Source organism: Canis lupus, chromosome X, assembly GCF_003254725.2.
Source record: "Canis lupus dingo isolate Sandy chromosome X, ASM325472v2, whole genome shotgun sequence".
Lineage (NCBI taxonomy): Eukaryota > Metazoa > Chordata > Mammalia > Carnivora > Canidae > Canis > Canis lupus.
Genome location: NC_064281.1, coordinates 23,809,083 through 23,829,004, shown reverse-complemented (window position 1 = coordinate 23,829,004; position 19,922 = coordinate 23,809,083). Strand labels below are relative to the sequence as shown.

Here is a 19,922-nt window from a genome sequence, read left to right as displayed (position 1 = left end):
CCAGCCTTCCATGTCAGGTTTCTTAAGATCTCAGAAAGCAGAGTTTCTATTGGTACAGCTGCTTCAGACTCCTAAAATAACTGACGAAGGGTGATAGAGGTAAGGTATGATGACTATGACAGAGTTTTAACCATCTATTTTTAACTACCCTTTCTTAAAATCATTTTAAGGTTCTGACTCCCAGTCCAGCAATGAAGGTCTTTTGTTGTCTTCTAAACATTCATCTGTCACTCTGTTCATCATTTACATATGGTTCATCGACAGTTGATGGCAACTTTACCCATCATTGCATACGGTCCATTAACAGTCGACAGCTGTCAGTAAGACAAGACTACTCAAGCCCTTCTCCAACCATAAAGCTTTGACTAACAGAGAGAAGAGTCTGAACCAACCACCTGCTGAGGCCATCTTAATCTTGCACTAATTAACTTCTTTGGCTTGAGTCCTCTGCTACAAGAGAGAGGATACAGTTGAAAGGAAATGTTTGGATGAAATGTCTGTCAGAGTAAATCTAGTTATGCTTTTAAGAAATATCATCCACATCCATATGTATCAGCTCATTTATTTCAAAATATGTTTTCACCACTCTTTAGATATGCTTTTATTGGGGTAACAATTTACAAACCACCTCTCATTTTGGTAAAACTTAGAAAACCTAATGCCCAAATTTAAAATGGCAGCCAACACACTTACTGAACACCTACTTTGTATGTAACACTTTGCTGAGTGTGTTGAAGGTTTATTTTACACAACCAAAAAAACAAAAGGCATACTTTTTAAATGATTAAATGGAGTACAAAGTATACTATATCAGGTTAGTTTTCAGTTAGTTGTGAGAGTGAGATAGGTAATTTTCTTTTTAGATTTTATTTATTTATTCATGAGAGACAGAGAGAGAGAGGCAGAGACACAGGCATAGGGAAAAGCGGGCTCCTAGCAGGGAGCCTGATGTGGGGCTAGATCCCAGGACTCCAAGACTACGCCCTGAGCTTAAGGCAAAGTCTCAAGCACTGAGCCACCCAGGCGTCCTGAGATAGGTAATTTCTAATGGAACCCAAGCAGGAACTCATTCTCTGGCTCAAGGTATTACATGATCTATTTAACATGGACTATCTGTGGCCTGCGTATTTATGCATAAAATCTTAAGATGGGAAAATGACACAATAGATTATACTCAAGAGACATCAGACCATTAAAATGGGAGTGAAACAAAGAATTTGGTCAATGCTTGAAAGCATAAACTCACTGGATAGAAAAGGTTGAGGATAAAATTTGTATTCTGAGATTCCTAATGAACTCTAATTTTTGTGCTTGAACTTATTTCTATACAGTATTCGGTTTTACATGACAGGAAAGCCTTTCCTTTATCTACATGGCTTATGTTTACTTATGTTTCTGTTTTTGTAATTCAAATATATGAGATTCTCACAAACTGTTATTTACACAAACTTGGATTTATTTCTGTATGGTGTTTTAATAGTTCTGCATGACAGAGTTCTTTATCTCAATGACTAAATCTATTTCAAATCTATGTCTCTGCTGAACATATATGCCTATAAAGTATTATACATATAATTTATGATGATAAAAGAGGCAGAGTATCTTTTAAAAATTGTTTTCCAATGGTAATTTTTCATAGTTTTTTGCATAATGCAAAAAAGCACTAAAATGAATCCTTCTGATCATGCTGATTATGTTTATTTAAATGAATTTATCACAAATAATCTAGCAAATTACTATTAAATCAAAATAGTGATTATAACACTTAACTTACACGTGTTGTATTTATTGTGATTAAATCCTGAATACCTCTTGTGAGGTCAAGGTGAGAGCTCAGGGGAGAGGTTTGTTTACCTGCAAAATGTCATGGTATCCATTTTAAGTAATTTGGTAGGTTTTTACCTATGAAGTGATTCACCTTTTCCATTAAAATGAGTTTTCAAATCCCTGTCCCATTGCCATAACTCAGAGAAGAAAGATGTTGGTTAGAAGCTCAGAGCAGGGATGCCAATCATAGCAAGAAAAAACACAACTCAGAGCCTTTGGTTAGTGAGACAGAGTTGAAGATATGATTACCACATTGAGGTTAATGCCAACTCTCCTTCAACTTTATTCAAAATTGGCTAAATTCAGTCTACACAACTATTTCTACTCATATTCTTTCTCTTTCTCTCCCCCACTCCCTTTTTCTTTCTCTCCATAAGCTATGGGCTTTTGTTCTAGCAGAAGCTAATCTGAAATAGCTGGGTTATACAAGAAACTGGACAACCTGCTGTCATGTTTAAGAACTAGAAAAGGCTTTGGCAATCACTGGGTTCAACTTCCTAATTTTGTATCAAAGGAAACTAAGCCACAGCACTGTTTAGTTGGTAAGTGCCAGAAATCCATGAGTGACAGAGCCATCAGGAGACTTCAGGCTTTTGTGCTTTCTGGTCCTGTTGCCATCATCACAAATGAATGCTTCATCTCTAGAAATCAGTGATCAAGTCAAAATAGCACTGCTGCCACCATCACCACTGCCGGAACCACCACCACTACTCCATACACACACTCCTTTCATAGCTCCAAAAAATAGGAGGTACTTAATATTTATAAATATATTACAACTTCTCCACATCTTTAGATGGAGATATTTTTATCTATAAAATAGAGATCACCTTTAATAAATATCCTCAGTTTAATTCTGAGTGAAAACAATGAATTATGTTTTAAATTGAACTACCACAAGGGCTCTTGGGGAGCTCAGTTGGTCAACTACCCAACTCTGGATTTCGGCTCAGGTCAAAATCTCAGGGTCGTGAGTTCAAGCCCCCCAGTCAGGCTCCATGCTTAGCATGGAGTTGGCTTGAGATTCTCTCTCTTCTTCCTCTGTCTGTTCCCCTTCTATCCCCCTTCAATCAATTAATCAATAAATCAATAAATCTACCACAACTGTCCCTCCATATAGAGAAAACTCAGAAGTTACCTCTATTTTAAATTATTTTTTAAAAATCCTAAGCTATCCAATACTTACATATTTTTAATATTAAAAGATTATATCTTATAGAAAGTCTAGAAGATATAAAATCTAAGAGACAAGACCTTCTTAAATGAGACCATAGATCTAGAAAACAGATTTACTATACAAGAAATTTTAATGTCATTTAACGAAAAAAGGTCCACTAAACAAATTCAAAGCAAATGACAGATATGAAAAATCCTTTCAAATGCATAAGGTTAAATCTACAATATATAAGTGACAACACAACAGGAACAGAATGGACAAGATATTTAAGTTGGATAATTTACAAAAGACCAACAAACTTATAAAAAGAAGTTCAATTGCCAAGTCATCAGGCCAATTCAAAGTAACAATGATTAATCACTCTACAACTATCTCATTAGCATAAATATAAACAAGTCTCTCACAATGCCTGCTTATGGAAATATAAGGAAATGTTCCTACATACTGGTCTTAACAGAAAATACTATACCTTTCTTTTAACATCTGGTGGGGCACCTGGATGGCTCAGACAGTTAAGCTTCTGCCTCTGGCTCAGGTCATGATCCCAGGGTCCTGGCATGGAGCCCCACATCCGGTTCCTGCTCACTGCTTCTCCCTCTTCCTCTGCCTGCCACTCCCCCTGCTTGTGAGCTCTCTCTCTCTCAAATAAATAAATAAAATCTTTAAGAATAAATAAATAAAAGCAATCTGGTTAAATAGGTGATGAGGATTAAGGAATACAATTGTGATGAGCACCAGGTGTTGTATCACTATCACTGAAATTAATATTACACTGTGTTAACTAACTGGAATTTAAATAAAAACTTAAAAAAATAAGAAACTGTCAACATCTATTTAAAATTTTTAAAGACTCATATCCTTTAACCAATCATTCTCACATTTTGGAATTTATTCCAAAATTTAAGGACATATATTTAAGGATGTTTATTGCAGCAACATTTGTAGTGCCAAAGCCTGGAAGTAATGTGCCTACAACAAATATGACACAAATTGTGTTGCTTCACCATGGAATATTATGTACCTATTAGCAATATAAATACATTAGGGTTAAGTCTGCTGACTTTTAGAGTCCCTTGAGTTATTACTTAATGAGTGAGAAAACCAAGATGAGGCAAAGCCACTATTGCATAATCCAATTTTTCTAAAAAGCAGTAAAATTGTAATTCTTAAATAAAAATTTAAGAGCATAGAGGGAAGAATTGGAGGGATACGTACTTCGTTATGAATATGTTCTGACTTTGTTGGGGGGGCACTGCAAGGGGTGGCTAATTTGCATGAAAGGGGAAAGGAACTGAGATGGAGGAGCCCAGCAGGAAACAAGGAAAAGGAAAAAGAACGTTGTAACTAAAGTCATGTATTTATGTAAAATTATATACCTATTAAGAAATTAAACAAAATATTTTGGTTAAATTTTAAAATAGCTTCCAATGAAAATCATACTACCATTTTTGTCATAGACTTTAAAGTATTGTTAAACTCTTTAGAATATTTAATCAAATTATTTGTAGCACTACCATTTATTAAGGGCCATAAAATGTATTAAACACTATACACACACACACACACACACATTGCTAGTGTGTTTTTAACAGTGTTTAATTTGAGGATCAATAAATTCCCTAAATTATATCTAACTTCATGGCCGGGTCAATGTTCAGCTTATATATGTAAATGCCATTAAAGGAGGGTCCTTTTGATTTACTCTTGATTTCTCAGCTTTCCATCATTGCTTGCACAGAGTAAACAGCAAATAGTTGCTGAGTTTGTGGAATGAATGACTATATGTGATTATTCTTATGTACCATTACAAATCAGACTTTTGAAGATGATTAAGTTACATATGGTTTAGTTCGAATTTTCATAATCCTGGATTTTTTTTATATTCCTAAACCAAAAATGACAAATAGAAAACAAACAAAAACCTAAAAATTTGAAAAATTTGAAGATTCCAACTTACAGGGCAAAGTTAGCACCCTACAGTGTAAGTGTTTTATATATTTAAAAGCAGAGCCATGTGGTATAATTTACAGTGGATTACTGTCAAGGATAAAAATATGGGTTAGGCAGTCAGACTGCCAGGATTCTAATTCTTATCCCTCCACTTAATAACTATGACCTTGGGGAAGTTCCCTGTGCCCCCCTGTATAAAATACTTCGAGACTCATATGAGGCATTATAGACATACAGAACTCCCAACACAGGGTCTAGCATGTGGCAAAAGCTTAATAAAGTGTTGCCCAATACTATTAATAATGAAGCAAAAAGTAAAGATAGTAACAATAGAGTCTTTATCATCTGTTTCCCAATTGACAATGGCTTTTATGTTATGGGAAAGAACACTGTGCCAGGGTTCATATGGAGTACCTCAGTTAATCAACAGACATCTCAATGGCAGAGCTGAATACTGGGGCCAAAACTGAGTTCACATTAGAACTAGCCCAAGAACTCAAGAGACACACAAGTGGAAGCCAAGTTAAAAAAAACCTAACATTATATGTTCTCATTCATTTGGGGAATATAAATAATAGTGAAAGGGAATATAAGGGAAGGGAGAAGAAATGTGTGGGAAATATCAGAAAGGGAGACAGAACATAAAGACTGCTAACTCTGGGAAACGAACTAGGGGTGGTAGAAGGGGAGGAGGGCGGGGGGTGGGAGTGAATGGGTGACGGACACTGGGGGTTATTCTGTATGTTGGTAAATTGAACACCAATAAAAAATAAATTTAAAAACAAAAAAACCCTAACAGGAATGCACAGACAAGCATACACCAAAAATCAGGATGAAACAGTGGTTTAAAACCAGGCAGATCAAAAGTAGAATCCAGTAAGCAGGATACCCAGAGAACCCAGAACTGAAGAAAATCAAAACAGTGAGCTACAATACCTGGGAGAACTGACTCTTGATGGAAATCTTGGATTAATGAGAAAGTTCCTTGCCTTTCGCCTTCTAGCCAGCAAGACAGTCTTAATCAGCCAATTAAACCAGGATGTGGGTATTCCTGAATTAGTTAAGAAGTACAGGAATGAAATGAAGTATACTAAAAAGTCCCATAATATGAGTAACAAGTAACAATACTTTTAGTAATTGTATACCTATTTTATGTTAATTTTTTTGTTTTTTGAATTGTCCAAATAAGGTACACCTGTACCCTCCATTAATCTTAGATAATTAGCACAATTTTCATCAACTGCAGTGAATTCTTCAGACTCCAATTAATATGCTAAAAGCTCCTCAGTTCACACTGTCTATGTGTTGACCTGTGAAATCTTCATATTTTTTAAATTAGAAGTTGGCTTAGGAAGCAATAACCTCATGCCTGCCTGGTAGATTGGGCCAGAGTGAGTAATATGTTAAGTCAATTTTCAGTGGAACAAAACAAGAGTGGTGCTTAATTTATGAAATTAAAATACCTAGTCAGTCTCATTGAAAAGGAACATTATCAAAACTCCTGAGGCCTGAGAAGAAAGGACAAAGTCCAATAAAAACATATACTGTAGGACTGAAACAAAGATGCTGCTTGGCGGTGGCCTATATGAGAAGGCAAGTGCAGCTAGGGAGAATGTTCTCTGGTTTCCTGGGTAACAGGAGTCAAAGACTACAAAGGAATGGAGCTGAGAAAGGTGCTTCCAGAGGAAAAGCAAGAAACATGCCACTATACAAGACTCCCTGCAGAAAGACAACACTACATGTTCAACAAGTGTAGCTGGGCAGGTATTCAATCCCATGTTGGAAAGATGGAGTAACCCAGAAGTCCTGACAAATTATTTTTGGAAATCCATTTCCTCAGCAGGTACACACAGTTACTTAACCAGCATTCCTTGTCTTACATAATTGAAAATTCATTGAGAAAATGCATTTAGTGCCTTCAAAGAGAAATAGATGGGTGCTATACATAGGAAAGGACTCAACAGTTGAATCAGAGAGCAGGGCTTCCAGCTAACAAATGAAGGATACGAAGCATCTCTGGGTCAGTAACACTGGTCCTGCTGGTTCCTTCTGTAAGTCATCATTGTTATTCCAGACACAAACTGCCCTAATAATCCTATCAAATTCACTTGAACTCAATTCAGTAGAAGAAAATTAAAAAGATTCATCCAATTTGATACTTGAAATACCTGCAAATGGGCAAAATGTGTTTTATTGCCATTCTGAAGCGGAGCTTCATCAAAATGCTAGGATCAGTTTGGGCCTTGAGATGACATTCCCTGGAGTTAATTGCTACATGAAATAGAGACATTTTATAACAAAAGCATAATGACATAATCACAACAATTTCTAAAAATCAACAATTTAACCCTGGCAATTTGGATGGACAGCACATCTGCAGATGGCTTAAAAAATAGCACATCATTAAAGGCATATACTTTTTTTTTTAAGTGAAAAGGACTGTCCTGTTGATTTCCTGTTGGATGGCAAAACATAGTTTTGGCAGTGCTGCCTTGTGAAGGGTTGTTTACCGCTTGGAAAAGGGCTTCCTATTAGACATGTGCTGAATATGTTTCAATGTCACAGAACAGTGTCAGCTGTGTAGCTGCCAAAAATGACATCAATTCTCACCCCCACAAAGACAGACATTGTTAGGGGTACCATTAATGAGGCACACACTTTTTCTTTCCTCTACTTTTCCTCTATGGAGCAAGAGATCAAGGCGTTCTAGTGGAATTATCTTTCCAGAGAATGAGAAACACTTAAAAGAACTGAACCACAAAGGTTTTAAACAATATTAAAAGTTAATCGAAAAAAATGACAGCAATGGACAGAATGACAAAAATTTCCACATAAGAATACAGAGACATAAATAGAAATATTTACAGGCACATATATGTGTATATATACACACACTGTTCTCACAAAGTATTTACTAAATGAACTGTATTTTAATCCTCTCAAACTATGGTGCATTCATTATCCATTTTTTTATGTTACACTGTCTGATTTAAATGTTACATGTGAAGGTTTTCCTATCCTCTATGCTGTGCAATAGTAATTGATAAAATCTATGATTATTTAAATTATTTTTTAAGAAAGTCTCTATGCCTATAATTTAAGTAGTTTCTATCTTACAGGTCCTTTCATTATATATATAATTACTACAGTGTAATGCCTACAAGCTAGTACAATTATCCTCTTAGGGTATGTGATGTAGTCAGGGTGGTCAAGGCAGGCTTGCATGAGGATATGACAACAAAGAAAAAAACCTTACTAAATAGAGGTCAACGTGGAGGAAAAGGAATGTATTCCAAAGGTAACTACATGTTCAAAAGCCTGAGGTTGTATTAGGGGTTGAGAAGGACGGGCAAATGTAAAGGAGTAACAGCAGCTAGAGAAGCTAGGGTGCAGAGAGTGATACGGAGTATGGGGGAGATAACGCTGAAGAAGTAGTTGGTGTCAGGTGTTCTAAAATAATGTTAAGGAGTACTGTATTTCCCCTAAGAGCAATTGGAAGCTACTGAAGGTATTAACTATTTGAAGGTCTTTGAAAACTATTGACTTTAATTGTGAGGATATGACACTAATAGCAAGGTTAGGGTGCTACTGTAATCATCCAGTTAAGGGCAGGAGCTTTGGACTGGGGTGAGAGCAGTAGAAACATAAAGAAGTAAAGAAAATTGAGAGATATTCAGGACACTGTAGCTATGGTTGTGGTTATAGTTACTGGCTGTGGTTATAATTATGGTTATAGTGTGGTTATGCAGGCTGAGGGAGTAAGGTTTAAAAAAATGACTCAGGTCCCTTGCTTGACTAACAACACACAAGGCTGTTACTCATTGAAGGAAGCAATGGAAGATGAGACTTGCTAGAGTTGATCATGTGTTATGACCTTCACATGTAGAGTTCACTGTACCTTTGAAACATTCAAAAGCAGATATAGGTTAGGTAGTTGTTCTGTTGTATGGTCTCAGAGCTAGGCAGAGAGGTCTTCCTCACAAGAGGAAGATTGCAAGTCAAATGTAAAAAGGTAGTATGGCAGTCATGAGAGCTGTTTACCAAATCTTTCCAGCTCTCTGTTGTCCAGGTACATGGTAGGATTGAACAACCTAACCCAAGCTTATCACTCAGGGGCTCATAACAAAAAAAAAAAAAAAGAAAGAAAGAAAGCACTTTAACATTTCAACACAGGGAATTTAATGCAGGAAATTTTTTTACACAGGAGTTTCAAGAGCTGAGAGGCCAAATAAAGGATGGAAAGCATCAGAGGACAACTCTCCAACATCCGCAGAAGCACAGAATCAAAGACAAAAAAGTATTACCAATGCCAGAAGCTACTTGTGGCAACTAGAACCACATCATGTCTGTCTGTTAGGAGCTGAAATCACAGAGAAGCTGCTGCTGCTGCTGGAGAGGCCCTCCAAAACTGAAAGGACAGAATGAAATAATCTAGTTTCTCTACTCCTTCCGCCTTCCATTCTCTCATCACTATCTCCCAATGGCCAAAGTACCTTAGAAGCCAAAGAGAAAGACAACTTGGGAAATAGGTCCCTTGCAAACCAAAGCCAGGTTGAGAAGGGATAAGAATGGACTCAGCAAACAGGCAAAAGACTGGCACAGTCTGGTCATTCACTAATTCTGGTCAATGAGTTGAGAGCACAAGGAAGATGATACTTTTAGAACATTTAATTACCAATGGGAGATTCTCTAATGCTCTTTTGTCTTAATAACCAGTAACATTCCAGACAACAACTTCTCCATCAACCAGGGTCCAAGAGTAAGAACAATATGGAGGAGAGGCAACTCACAAAGGAAGTATAGCATATAACCTGTGTGAGAAACAAATCTTTTTCTCTTAAGCCACTGAAGTTTGGGAATTTTAAAACTGACACAGTAAAAACTAGCCTATACTGAGAGATACAAAAATTTCAAGTGGGGTGATGTCCTTTCAACTATAAAGGACTCACCGGTAATCACTAATAAAACTGATATTGAAAGCTAGTAGGATTATAATCTAAATCATGCAGTGTGGAATTATCGCGTAAATCATGTGTCAACAGCAATTTAAATGCAGATAATATGGGGCACCTGGGTGGCTCAGTGGAGCATCCACCTCAAATAATTCAAAGGGATAAACACACCCTTATATTTATAGCAGCATTATTTACAATAGCCAAGATATGGAAGCAGCCCAAGTGTCCATCAACTGAAGAATGGATAAAGAACATGTGGTGTATATACACAATGGAATGGTATTCAGCCATAAAAAGAATGAAATCGTGCCATTTGCAATGACATGGATAGAGCTAGAGAATATAATGTTACATGAAATTAACTGGTCAAACACAAATACCATATGTTTTCTCTCATTGTGGAATTTAAGAAACAAAACTGGAGAATCTGGCTGGCTCAGATAGTTAAGCATCTGCCTTCAGCTCAGGTCATGATCTCCAGGTCCTGAAATTGAGCCCCACATCCCCACATCTAGGGAATCTGCTTCTCCCTCTCCCTCTGCTTCTCCCCTTTGCTTGTGCTCTGCCTCTCTCTTCCAAAATGAATAAAGTCTTTTTTAAAAAGACACAAAATAAATGAACAAAGAAACAAAAAAACACTTTTTAATATTTTTCAGAGAGAGAGAGAGAGAGAGAGAATATGTGTGAGGGAGAGGGCGAGAGAATCTTAAGCAGGCTCCATCCCCAGTATGGAGTCAAACACAGGACTCAAAATCATGACCCTGAAATCATGACCTGAGCTGAAATCAAGAGATACTTAACTGACTGAGATACTCAAGTGCCCCAGAAATAGACTCTTCATTATAGAGAATGATGGTTACCAGAGGGGAAGGGTGGGGGGAAAGGGTTAAACTGGTGATGGGGACTAAGGAGCACACTTGTTGTGATGAGCACTGGGTGATGCATGAAAGTGCTGAATTACTATACTGTACACCTGAAACTAATACAACACAGTACATTAAAACTGAAAATAGGAATGAAAATTTCCATTGAATTTAGCAACAATATGGCCATGATAATCTCAGCAAGAAGTCTTCCATCAAATACGGAAGACAAAGGCCAAAATAATATGACTTGAAAAATAATAATAATATGACTTGAGGATTGAGTCGAAATTTGAGGAAATGAAGAGAGAATATAAACAACTCCTTTGTAAAGCCTGGATGGAGGAAGAGACTGAGCGCAATGGGAGAAAGCCCCAAAATGAGCTTATTGAAAACAGGTTTTTCCAGACTCATGCCCAACACACTCTATTAAAATTTTATAAAGTATCATCTAAAGTACAATTATTTGGAATTCTAGCTGGTGTGGTGGAATAACAAGCACCCTTAATGTGAAATCTAAAGCACTTGATATTTGTGATTCACTAAAAAAAAAAAAAAAAAAAAAAAAAACCTGCTCTGTATTTGATTTTTTTTATAAAGAGAAATATATGCACCTACAAGTTTATACCTAAACCTAACTGTAAGAGATATTTGCAGATTTTAACACTATTGTTTAGATTTCCATATGCTTGTATCATGATCAAATGTGGTTCTACCAGGCAGAATGTGCTGTCTGGACAGAACACTCAGCTTATAAATGGAAAAAACTGTACTGATCCCATGTTGCAAAAAAAGTTACTGCATAAAAGCATTTTTTAGTCTTTTCATTTTTATATTTACAGTGCCTAGAACATCAACTGTGCACCCTTCCACTATTTTCTGTTGCCATCATTTCAGTCAAAAAGTATAGCTACCAATGAGCAGCTTGTTAGTTGCTGATACTACAGTTAATCCTTATAATTTCAGATAATTTCTTATTCAAATAATTTTTTTGCAACCATACAAAACAGAAGCCACTATCCAAATGAAAGATTTATACCTCATGTACAGCTTTTAATTTCTAATATGCCTCTTTGCACACATTTGCATTTAAGGGCAGCAAAGGAAATACTTTGAAGGTGACAATAATAATAGTAATTTTTCATCAAATGCCTCGAATACACCAAATCAGTGTTGGGTGCGTTACATACCTTAGCTCAAATCCCTCCCAAAACTTTAAGTGGTAGGTACTATAATTCCTGTTTTACACACAAATAGTGCGTTGCTGTAGCAGTTTAAATCTATACACGTAACAGGTGACCAAACCAGGACGCAAACCAAGCCCCCCAGATCACTAAATTGATGCACATAAAATTGCAGATATTTTTCATTACAAACCCAAATGTTCCACCTCTAGATTGTCAGGGGAATAGGCAAAGAGTTTCATTTAGCTGTGACAATTGTTGCATACTCCAGAAGTACATATTCTACTTATAGCTACAAGGTAGAATTCCTTTGAGAGTATGATAAAGATTGTTATTAAGGCCCTTAAGGAGAGCTTGATTAGATAACATTGGCAAAAGAAATTGTACAGGTGAAAAGTCTTACTGTCTGAAATGTTTTACCTATTTATTTTAAAGGACTTTTTGATTTCTCACACAGTGGGTAAAATAACAGTAAAAAGTTAATTTATTTTTATAAATAGTTTATTTTTTGAGAGAGGAAAAGGATGTGCAAGACCAGGAACAGGGTTGGGAGGGGGGTGGCAGAGAGGGACAAGCTGACTTTGGATGCTGAGCACAGAGCCTGAATCGGGGCTCAATCCCACAACCCTGAGATAATGACTTGAGCCAAAATCAAGAGTCTGACACTTAACCAAGTGAGCCACCCAGATGCCCCACAGTAAAAATAATTTTAGACAATTTTTAGTGAGGAAAATTAATGGGGGTGCAAAATCCTTTCCCATTCTCCCATTAATATGTATTGTTCTCTGTTAAACACTTTTGAATTTACCATTTGCTGAGCTGACCTAAATGTGAGACAACCAGTCTTATGTTTGTATACAGGACATATTCATAATTAAGGCTATTTTCTCCCCCATCCCAACTAATGTAAAATAATAAAAGTAGATCACACCTAGAATGCGGTTCACATCCTAGCTTTGTCAAGAACTTTCACACCATGGGCAGGACAATCAAAAATTTATTTTCAGTACTATTTTTCTAAAGCCAGGAGCTTCTTCTGAAATTCCAAAATTTAAACTGCCTTCAGAATGTCTGTGCAAGATTACTCTCATGTGGATAATATTAATTATTGTCCATTCTGCACAGACTATATTTAGTTAAAAGTCACAATTCCAAGCACCAAATAAGCAGCTTGATGTGGCATAAATGGTAGTACTTTTAAATATCAGAAAATATGGGTTAAAGTACTAATAATGTACAAATACAATTGTTTTTGACAAGCCATGGAGCCCCATTAAGCCCTACTTTCTATTTTCACAAATTAAATAAGGATGCCTAATTCAAAGAGTCATGATGGCAATAAGATGAAAAACCACCTTGCAATCTATAATGTCAACTTCAATAAATATGTGATGTATTATAACACAATAGATATTGTGCAAATGAAGGGTAGTTCCTGCAATAGATAGCTGTTACTATATTTTGTTGAAGTAGTTGTTTGCTGGCCAAAGAGAACATTAAGTTTTTTGTCTGTGCTAAAGCTGGTATTGTTCTAACAAATACAAAATACAATAAAATCTCAACTTTTCAAACCAAGGGAATTCAAAACAGAAATCCAGAGTTTAAATTTATTTTTGACATATCCTACATTTGTAATTCAGCAGATTTGCTTATGTAATAAAACTTTAATACTGTTACTGTGACTGTTTCTCTAAGTAAAAACTGAATGAGAGGGGTCTCAGAAAACTTGGAAAATGATTCTGGGAAGAAAAATTAAAAGCTGTGTGGTATTTGTAGGTACTAGAAGAATAATTATGCTCGAATATAGAGGCTCTACAGGTTGATTTCAATGAAAGGCATATGTGACCTTATACTCTTTGAAATACATGACTATAAACCCTAAGAAGGAGTTATAATTACCTAAAAAGTCCACAGGCACAACTGTTTTCTTATAAAATCTAAAATTACTTGCAACGAAAATCATTTTATTATTTGAGAATGTGGGATTCCAGCCTATAAACAGCTCTTTTATATTTCTCAGACTTTCCTAAATTCTACAATTATAAATGTATGATGTAAATAAAAGTAAGTATTATTTATTAATTACTCTGGCTTTGTACACAATCTCTTTTACTGTCCCCTGGAAGGCCATTCAGATGACAGAGATGCAAAAGGGAGGGGGATAACCATGCAGAGAAATTACTCAGAGTCAAAAAACTTCCTTAACATTTAAAATGAGTAACTCGATGGACACCGAGGCTCCTTCCACAGTTTGGCTATTGTGGACATTGCTGCTAGAAACATCGGGGTGCAGGTGTCACGGCATTTGATTACATCTGTATCTTTGGGGTAAATCCCCAGCAGTGCAATTGCTGGGTCGTAGGGCAGGTCTATTTTTAACTCTTTGAGCCTCAGTGTCCATCGAAAGATGACTGGATAAAGAAGATGTGGTCTAGGTATACAATGGAATATTACTCAGCCATTAGAAATGACAAATACCCACCATTTGCTTCAACGTGGAACTGGAGGGTATTTTGCTGAGTGAAGTAAATCAATCAGAGAAGGACAAACATTATATGGTCTCATTCATTTGGGGAATATAAAAAATAGTGAAAGGGAATAAAGGGGAAAGGAGAAAAAATGTGTGGGAAATATCAGAAAGGGAGACAGAACATGAAAGACTCCTAACTCTGGGAAACGAACAAAGGGTGGTGGAAAGGGAGGTGGGCGGGGGGTGGGGGTGACTGGGTGATGGGCACTGAGGAGGGCACTCGATGGGATGAGCACTGGGTGTCATGCTATATGTTGGCAAATTGAACTCCAATAAAAAAAAAGAATAAAATTAAGCATATTCAAATATCTGAGAAAATAAAAATAAAAATAAAATTAGTAACTCCATTTTCATTAGATAATTAATGCAACATAATTATATTTTTTAAATGACAAAGTAGTATATCAAATTTTCCTAAGGCTATTGAGGTGTTTATTAAAAGCTGAAAATAATTTTGATCATCTTCTACTATAGTAAACAGCATTATTTTTTATGCTGTTGTCTGTTGTGTTGTCTGTGGGTGTTGTCTGGCACAAGGGGAGAGGTTCTACAGCTAACCAACTGTCCAGATGCATTTTCTTTTCCAAGTGTTCACACTGTAGTCTTAGTATGGCAATCACAAATGACGACCAGTATTTTCAGTTTTGCTTGGCTTAGAAATCTCTCTAGAGTGCTCGCTTCGGCAGCACATATACTAAAATTGGAACGATACAGAGAAGATTAGCATGGCCCCTGCGCAAGAAATCTCTCTAGAGAAAATTATAAAGGCTTAAAGGAAAGAGCTGTCTCTTTGGGGGTCTAGAAGGAAGCTACAACAATTGGGCAAAAATCAATTCTAGTGATTTTCCTTCACTGTTTATCTTTAATTAAAATAAAAATTATTTAGAATTTAAATATCTTTAAATACTTTCCTAGAATAAAAACTTTAACTCATGAAAATGTGTTTTTGTTTACTTCAACATGTTATAGACTTATTGAGGATGTACGATCAAGGAAGGCAGAGTTGGTATATAGATAGAATCGACAGTCCTGATCCACAGAACTTTCAGGCCATGCATAGTCAGTTAATTTGGTCAATTCAGTTCAAAAAACCAATTGCTGTAGGATAAGTGAGGTTCACCAAGACCAATGTAAACTATGTAAGAAATCTCCATTACTGTTACTGTCAGGATCCCACTGCATCTATTTAACTCTATCAAATGCATTCTCTGAATGTCACATCAGCTGGTTCGCTTGCATCTCAGTCTTATTCATAGCCATACTTTAAAAATAAAATTACATCAATGAAGAAAATCTTATGTAGGAAGAAGTTCTAAATTCTATGTTTGTAAACATTCCTTAAAAATTATGCATGTCAGAATGGAAAATGCTTCTGCTTAGAGTCACCTAAATGACCAGATTTCATGAAAAATAACTTGCGTATGAATGTTCGACAAACCACCATCTACTGTGTACCAGTAAGACAAAAAAAAAAAAAAATGAAAGGCTACTAAGACACATCACAGATTTTTTTCAAAGTTTCAGACATGCTATATGTATGCTTAGAACCAATGAAATAAAGTAGTTTTTTGTTTGCTTACCTTCTTCACATAGAACATCTAAAAGTAGACCCAAAGGAGGTTCACAGGTAGGCTCATTCGATAATTTAAACTCAGCCTAGTTCAATAAATTGGGAAATAATTTGTTAAGTATTACCTACTGGTACATTGTTGCTATGTATAAGCACAAGTGTGTTATGATTCTAAATTCTAAGTAAATATCAGCCTAAACAACTAAATGCAACATGGGGATTGATGGGATTGACTGGATTCTGGAGCTAAAAAGGCAGCTCGGGTTTTTCACGAACAAAGTAAAACAGTGTATGTCATAATTTAAAGGAGGAAGATTGTTGATCCAGTCATAAAAGTTGGTTTTTGTCAACTAGTCACAGTCTCATAAAAGCTAATATACTGTTTAGTACATGGTTCAGTTGGTAGAAAGTTAACTAGTTATTCTAACCAATTCCCTAAGTCCCCCAAGGTAAAAAGCACTGCCATTACCTACTATTTTATTTAGCTTAGTTTTGTTCCCCATTTTAGAGACAAGGCTAGAGCCTTTGGGAACTCATGAAATGTCTCATTTAAAAATAAGTTAATAACAATTGTGCTCATTAATTTAGAAATTAAATTAAAACCACAAATTTAAAACTTTCACTTTTTTTCAAAGCTTAATATTTAGCCGGTATTCAATAATTAAAATCATCACAAATTTATTAAAACCCTACTAAAATCCTATGGGGTGTTAAGTACTTAGCTAATAGTTAAGGACCAAAAATAAATAAAAGATAATTCCTACCATCAAGAATAATCCTAAATTTATGGACTGTTCAATAATCACATATGACATTATATACCATTTATACCAATAATTTGGCTTCTAGCAACTCACAAAATGCAGAAAAAGAAATCCGTTTCCTTGCTATCTTCTAGATAGACAAAGTGTTAGAATTCAATTTAGTTTATATAATAGTAAAGGTACAGCTGACATTTAATGCAATCCCTAACAAAATACCACCAGCATTTTTCACAGAGCTGGAGCAAACAATTCTAAAATCTGTATGGAACCAGAAAAGACCTCAAATAGCCAAAGCAATGTTGAAAAAGAAAACTTAAGCAGAAGGCATCACAATTCCAACTTTAAGCTGTATTACAAAGCTGTAATAAGACAGCATGGTATGGGCACAAAAACAGACACACAGATCAATGGAAAAGAACAGAAAACCCAGAAATGGACCCTTAACTCTATGGTCAACTTATCTTCAACAAAGATAAATTGACAAAAAAGAATATCCAATGGGAAAAAGACAGTCTCTTCAACAAATGGTGTTGGGAAAATTGGACAGCCACATGCAGAAGAATGAAATTGGACCACCTTCTTACACCATAAACAAAAATAAATTTAAAATGATTAAAGACCTAAATGAGACAGGAAACAATAAAAATCCTAGAGAAGAACAGAGGCAACAACCTCTTTGTCCTTGGCCATAGTAACTTCTTGCCAGACACGTCTCTGGAGACAAGGGAAACAAAAGCAAAAATGAACTACCGTGACTTCATCTGGATTAAAATCTTTTGCACAGCAAAGGAAACCATCAACAAAACTAAAAGGCAACCTATGGAATGGGGGAAGATACTCGCAAATGACACATTAGATAAAGGGCCAGTACACAAGATCTATAAAGAACTTATGCAACTCATCACCCAGGGCACCTGAGTGGCTCAGTTGGTTAAGCATCTACCTTCAGCTCGAGTCATGATCCTGGGGTCCTGGGATTGAGCCCCACATTGGGCTACCTCTTCAGCAGGGAAGCTGCATCTCCCCCTCCCTCTGCCTGCTGCTCCCCCTGCTTGTTCTCTGTCAAATAAATAAATAAAATCTTAAAAAAAAAAAGAAACTCAACACCCAAAACTCAAAATATCCAGTCAAGAAACGGGCAGAAGACATGAAGAGACATTTTTCCAAAGAATACCTACAAACGGCCACAGACATGAAAAGATGCTCAACATCACTTGGCATCAGGGAAATACAAATCAAAACCACAATTAGATACTATGTCACACCAATCAGAATGACTGAAATGAACAACTCAGGAAACAACAGATATTGTCAAGGGTTTGGCGAATGAGGAAATCTCTTACACTGTTAGTGGGAAGGCAAAGTGATGCAGCCACTCTGTAGAACAGCATGGAGGTTCCTCAAAGAATTAAAAAGAGAATTCCTCTAGGACCCTGAAATTCCACTACTATGTATTTCTCCAAAGGATACAAAAATAGTGATTTGAAGGGGTACCTGCACCCCAATGTTTATAGCAGCAATGTCCACAATAGCCAAAAATATGGAAAAAGCCCATGTATCCATCAACAGATGAACGGACAAAAAAGATATGGTATGTGTAATGAACACACAATAGAATATTACTCAGTGATCAAAAAGAATGAAAATTTGCCATTTGCAAAGACACGGAGAGAGCTAGAGTGTATTATGTCAAGAAAGTCAGTCAAAGGAAGATAAGTACCATATGATTTCACTCATATGTGGTATTTAAGAAACCAAACAGCATAGGGGAAGGGAAAGAAAAATAAAGCAAGATAAAAACAGAGAGGGAGGCAAACATAAGAGACTCTTAAGTATGGGAAACAAGCTGAGGGGTGCTGGAGGGGAAGTGGGTAGGGAGGATGAGGTTGTTGGGGGATGGGCATTAAGGAGAGCACTTGATGTAATGAGCACTGGGTGTTATATGCAACTGATGAATCACTAAACTCTACCCCTGAAACTAATAATACACTGTATGTTAACCAAACTGAATTTAAATTAAAAAAAAATTTAAAATAGTAAAGGTACAGTTGTAACACGGTAAAACAAGGACTTGTACAGTATAACATAAAACCAGAAGAAGCAGTGTTATTTTTGTGCCTTCTGAAAAGGCACTAGATATTTTTATAATGATGAAAAATGACTACAATTCAATCTATATATGACACCTTATCCATTTCTTCTGTCTGAAGGAATTAAGAAAGCACTAGAAATTCTTTTCATCAAATATGGGTAGAATGTTGTAAGCACTGAGTTTGGACCTAAATATGTGGGATTCATACCACAGAAGTGCCACTTATTCTGAAAATTCACTTCATTTTTCGAGTCATAGTTGTCCCTATGAAAAAGGTGACAAAGAAATTTTATAGTTTGCAAATATTACAAATTTAAGGTACCATTCTTCCATAAGTGAAAATACTTGTCAATAAGGAAATCTACAAAGTCCTCAGAAGAGGAATGGATTCCAGTACTTTTTTTCTCCCTTAATGTAAAGAAAGTGTTATGCTGTGGTACATAGAACAGTAGCCTCCAAAGATGTCCATGCCTAAATCCCAAGAGCCTGTGAATATGTTATACCTTTGCAATGTGATTGAGGATCTTGAGATTATCATGGATTATCTATGTGAGCCCATGAGGATCCTTGTGGGTAAAAGAGGGAGGGAAGAGAGTCAGAGAAGTAGATAGGTTAGGTAAAAGCAGAGGTCCAGATGATAGAATTACTGGCTTTGAAGATGAAAGGTAGGCCACAAGCCAAAGAATGTGGGAAGCCTCTAGATGCTGGAAAAAGAAACAGATTCTTCCCTAGTCTTCAGAAAAGAATGCAGCACCACCAACACCTTAATTTCAGACCAGAGAGATCTGTGTCAGACTTCTGACCTCCAGAACAGTAAAATAATACTTTTTTATTGTTTTAACTCATTAACCATGTGATCATTTGTTATAGGAGCTTTAGGAAACCACTATAAATCTCATGAGAGAGGGCATCATTGAGTTCTAGTCCACTGGGCTATAAGCACAAGTGTGGGGCTGTGTGACTTTAAGCCCATCCTTCCCTGTTCCAAGTAGGGAAGCAGAATGAAAGTC

The 19,922-nt window shown here is 36.2% G+C and overlaps 1 protein-coding gene and 1 non-coding gene across 3 annotated transcripts in view; one reads left to right on the top strand and one right to left on the bottom strand.

Moving 5' to 3' along the window:
* IL1RAPL1 (interleukin 1 receptor accessory protein like 1) overlaps positions 1 to 19,922 on the bottom strand; it is a 1,374,783-nt gene that overhangs the window by 1,265,780 nt on the left and 89,081 nt on the right. The window lies entirely within an intron of this gene.
* On the top strand, positions 15,157 to 15,258 carry LOC112655972 (U6 spliceosomal RNA). Its single transcript, XR_003133999.1, has one exon. It is a non-coding gene; the product is annotated as a U6 spliceosomal RNA (small nuclear RNA).